The sequence below is a fragment of the Pinus tabuliformis genome, chromosome 1_2 (genome assembly GCF_031772625.1).
Source record: "Pinus tabuliformis cultivar Carrire ecotype Pingquan chromosome 1_2, CPIR1, whole genome shotgun sequence".
Lineage (NCBI taxonomy): Eukaryota > Viridiplantae > Streptophyta > Pinopsida > Pinales > Pinaceae > Pinus > Pinus tabuliformis.
Genome location: NC_142298.1, coordinates 772,436,424 through 772,441,994, shown reverse-complemented (window position 1 = coordinate 772,441,994; position 5,571 = coordinate 772,436,424).

Genomic DNA, 5,571 nt, shown 5'->3' with positions numbered 1-5,571 from the left:
CTAATTTTCACTTATGGAGGTAGATTAATCTATCAAAGAGTTGTTTGAAACTGAATGAATCAATTCCCTAGTTTCTAGAGGCAAGTTGTTCCACTACCTGATTTCTAGTTCTCAGTTTAGAATTAGTTAAAACAACTCCTAAACTTGTGAGCTCGACCCCTAGAAGCTAGGATGAGTTATGGTTTGTCTATATCTTGTGATCTTTCAGTCATTAGCATGGTTGGACTTTTGAGAAAGCAAGGAGCTTCATTGTAAACTCATATCAACATTTTGGCTAAGGAATTGAGACCAAGGATTGCAGCACTCTTTGGAATTCATGTGGCATTTTGTCTTGGTATAGTGGTTTCTTCTGTAATTGTGTATTTGCTTATGTTTTATGTATGCCATTATCTATCTTGTTTCTTCTTAACTAAAACAAACAAGGGTAAAGGTAGAATCCATTGAAGGTGTAGTACTCTACCTAGGGTTTGCTTTAGTTTTTTATGTTTTCAGCTATTTGAAGAGGGTCCCTGAGCTTTCTTGCCCTATTCGACTCCTCACCTGTCTAATCTCTCCATCTCATTCAATTTAAAGTGCCAAATCAGTTTTCCTACCTTGCCCCATTGAGATCTCTGCAAAACTGAGCCTAATTCCCTGCACCCAAAATTCTGCTTTTCCATTTGAGCCAACAAAAACATTATTTTATTCAATCAAACTCTTTTGCACACATACCTAGCCTAAAATTAGTTAGCATATCAGTCATCTCAAGTCCTTGTTGATCATATTTTCGCTGAGATTGACCCGGAGAGAGCCCTCTCCCAACCTGGTAGGCCTAGCTACCAGGTTAAGCGTGGTTTGATGTTGGTCCTGGATCCTACCTTTTTCAGCCTGAGGTAGATTTAGGCCCTAACAATTTCTTTTGATGTTATCATACTCGAACAAAATCTGAAGTGGATTCTTCTTCACCTCCCACCGATCCAGGAACTACCTATGGAGGATTGGTAAAGTGGTGATAGAAACTGGCAGTAAAGCTCTAAACCATTTTTGAACTTCACCTCCAAAGCTTTGTACAAACAATCTCATCGTCACATCTTCAATCTCTACTTCATGGAGGTCAAAGAAATCATTCATTTTATCAACATGTTACTGAGTTGTAATGGTTTGCGTGGCATTAAAGAAAGGTATTTTGGTTTGATAATCAACATGGATGGCACCAAGGTTCTGAGGTAAAACAAGGGGTGCATACCGGGCAGCCATAACTTAAGGTGGATTTAAAGCAAGGATTGGGCTACTAGGAGTTGATGCAGTAGTTGACGGAGAACTGGGGGTAATAGGTGATTGATGGGGAATGGTTGGTTGATAGGGAAGTAAAGGTATAAATGGAGGTGGGGAATGAACTTCAGAGGTTGAAGGGAATAATGGTGAACTAACGGTAGTGTACACTGGTTCAGAAAGCTCGGGGATCTTAGTAGTAGTAAGGGATGATTGAGGGGAATTTAGAATATACTCGTAAATTAACCGGTTTGCCTTTTGGACTTCGAGATCTGCAATAAACTCTAGATCTAGAACTATGTCGTCGAGTGCACTTTCAGACCTGATTCTAAATAGGGAAAGGTCAAATGACAGATTAAATGGGAGGTCATCTAAAAACAACCACTCGTCAGGGCAAGAATCTACTTTTATTGAAGGTGTGGGACCGACTGAACTTTATTGTCTTTTGATTCTTCTCGAAATCAAGTTATGATTATCCACTACTAGGGCAAGGTTTGGATCTGGATTGGCCCTAGTGGACTTTCTCGAAGCCAGTGTGCTCAAATTTCGAAGTTTTATATATTTCTTTACAAATTTCCAATTCAGCCTAGTAAATTCTAAAACTCATCATCCATAAGCTTAAGAATTCAAATGAAAGATACTATCGGGTTGATTACTCTTTCGTTCCCTAGTATGGTTGCCACTATGTTATCACCTAGATTGAACCTCAGGCTAAAGGAAGGCAATGCCAAGGTAACCACAAACCACGCTTAGCTAAGTAGCTAGCCCTACTAGGCCAGGAGAGGGCTCTCTCCATAAGGATCTTAGCCAAGATGACTGGATCAGGAAAAGGATTTTAGGCTAGGTATAGTAGCACGAAGTTTTTATTGGATTTTGAAGGGGTTTTGTTGGATCAAGAGGAGCTGGATAGTTTAGGTCTAGGGAATTAGGTCAAAATTGCAGGGTGTTCAATGGGGAAAGGTAGGCATAAGGTTTAACACTCTAGGGCTTGATGGGGTGAGATGTTTAAGATTGGTGAGAAGCTAAGAAGAGTATGTGAAAACCATGGATCCTTCGTAGACTGCAGAAAACATGAAATGGTGAATGCTTTCCCAAAGCAGAGCACTGATATAATGAATTCTGCCTATCAACTTGAAAGCATTCACTTAGAAGCAATGAAATGATTAATTAAGTACACAAAACAAATTAACATATGATCATAAAAGAAGAAACTATACTAAAACTCCATACCACATGGATCCCATAAAAATAGCTGCAATTCTTATTAATCTCCTGCTAAACTGCTACAAAATGATGTACAATCAAGGTCTGAGCATCCAGCTGAGTCCAACCCTTCACAATGAGATAGAAGAAGAAGATATAGGCATTTTTTTAACCTCCTCCCATCCTCAAGGGTCAAATCCCTAAGATGAGGAACTAATATAAACAACACTGAACAAGAAAACAGGAATATAGGCATCTTAACAACTTGCCTCTAAAAGTGAAAAACTGATTCATTTGAGCTCAAGTTGACTTTTAATGTAATGAATCTACCCTCTACTACTAATTATCTATCATATATACAAGCCAAGTAATCATTTACATCAGTAAAACATCCTCCATGGGAGAATAGGCATCCTGTGCAAAATTTGCCCTACGTGTAGCGCCACTAGCCCAACGCATAGTGCCACTTTCAGGTCCCTTTTGGAGGCCTTCCTGACATCCAAATTGAGCTCATGATAGCTCATTGGAAATTTCTTCAAGTCTAATTTCCCAAACACCTAAAATTTCTTCATTTGAAGCCCATTTGACCCCTCAAAAATTGATTCTCCCAATTCTACATCTGTGTGTCCAAAAAGTGGCAAAAAGGTCATTTTTAGGGTGTTTTTTGACCATTTGGTGGACCAGCTATGCCCAAAAAACATAGAAAATCAATAAGGTGCATTTCCTCATTTCTCTGAATCCAAAAATTCAAACCATTTATGCATTGGGTGCCCCCAGGAAAAGCACAGCGCCAGTGGCGCTATGCATTGAGGTAGATTTTCTGTGTGTAAACTTTCAAAATTTGCAGATGACAAAAATTATTCGAAACTTGCCCAAAATTGGTGAGAAGCACCATCGTCAAGTATCCTGATGAGACAAGGAATCTTCGGCAAGCAACCTAAGCCTATCCTCCTCCTTTTTGCCTTTTAGAGCCCGCCTTAGCCTAACTTTCATCTTCTTGACCCTCATATTGCAAATTTTGTTTCAGGTCCTGTAATGTAGGCCATGTGCCTGATCATCTGATTTTCTCTATTGGACTTCTGCAACAGCTTCTCAAGGTGCAAATTGACTCTCTCAAGCCAAGTCTCTCTATCATCTTCAATCTCCTTCTCAATAGGAGTCAAAGTGACCTGTGCCTCTTTGTCACTTTGTCATTTTACCTTGAGCAGTTCCAGCTCCATGAGGACTTGTTTGTCACTCAACTGCTTGTTTTCTTGTTCCAAATATGTGATGACATACTTGGACCTCTCCAAATTGTCCATCAAAGCTTGGACTTGAGCCTCCTTTTCTTGTATGATGATTTCCTTTATTGTGTCTTCATCCTGAGCCTCTAAGTCAATTATTTCCACTCCATGATGAGTATAACGCTGCTCCGACTCATCATGCTCTGTCAAGTCAAAGTCTCTTTCCTCCTCATCATCAAAACTCTCCTCTGGCATCTTTTCCTTCCCTTTGTGCAGCTGTTGCACCTGTACCTGTTGTGTTGATGAAGAAGGCAAAGCCCCTTCCACATCCTGTGGAGCTAGCATTTTCCTATGGGTTGATGAAGAAGGCAAGGTCCCTTCCACATCCCGTGGAGCAAACACTTGCCTATCAGTTGCAAACAATCTCCTTGTGCCCCTCTGATATGTCATGTAAGTCCCGGGCACCTCAGTAGTTTTAGTCTCTTTGGCCTCCTCATCTGTTTTCACCTGAGTACTGCTAGAAGGTCCCCCCTACTTCTTGAGACACTGGTAGAGGAATTTGAGGACCCCTAAAGATGCTATGAGCAATAAATGTCTCCCAAGATATGTTGAGGAGACTAAGATGATGAAGCACAATCATCTTGATCAGGGAATAATGATAGAGTTTGCTCATCTGCTGAGGGTATGGCTTCTTCTGGACAAAATGAGCCATCTTCTCAATATTCCTGAACAAGAAATAAGGGAGGTTTAACATCCTCTCCCTGGCAAAATGTATGAGGAGCCTAATGTGATAGGTGTACAACCTGGAAAATCTGCCCTTACAAGTGAAATATTTCATGATGATTTTCATCATGGGGACATACTTGTCTTCAAGAAATCTAAAAGGAAAAAGTCTTTTCACCTCATTTCTGTACCGGAGTTTGATATAAGGGTCATAATAATGTTCATCCAGATCTTGGGCCTTGTACCACTTTTCCCCTATATTTGGAATCCTGGTTGCATCTGCAATGATAGAGGGTGAGATTGTGAATGTTACCCCAGCAAGAGTCACCTTGTTGTCCTGAAGATGGGCTACAAAATGTCTAGTGAGCTCAAGGTGGTGTTGAACTCTCTCTACCTACTCACAGAACTCATAGCAGCCAAGATATCTTAAACAAGTGACAACCAATTGAGAGGCTTGCAATTCTCTAAGGTTTGATGGCTCTTCTTTGATAATTATGCCTCTCTTGTGTGGTTTTCTCTGATGCCTAGCTCTATCTGCTGAGGTGTCACTGCTTGTGTTTTCCTCCTCCTCATAGTCTCGGTCCTCTCTGTCCATGTTTTCAAGGCTTGAGGAGAGTGATTTAGGAGTAAGGGTATGGGAGATGACCTTATGGGCTAAAAAATGAATGAGGGAGTAGGAATCATAAAAATGAGAGGGAGGGCTTGGTTTGCTTGAGATTTTTCTTTTTGGGAGGAGGGATAAAGGGATGTGGATGTTCTGGAATAGGGATAAAGGTATAAAGGGATAAAGGGATATAGGGATAGGGAAGGAGTTTAGAGTTGTAGTGATAAGTGATAGGAGCAACAATGGGGTTTAGGGTTTAGGCATAACCAAGGGAGAATTTTAGGGTTTCACACTTGCCATGGGGAATGATGTTTAAAAGTTTGAAATGCAAACCAAAACTGTAGTATGGGAGGTCAACTTACTTGCATTGAAGGGAAGAGAGGGAAATCTTGAAGTTTCTTGAAGTTTTGAGGCCTTTCTGGCCCTTCTGCTCAACGCGCAGCGCCACCGCACGGATGCGCAACACCACCTCTAGAAGTGCAGCGCAGTGTAATTTTACACTGTGAAATTCTCCAGACGCGCAACACCGGGCCTAGACGTGCAGCATCAAACCCTCAACACGCAGTG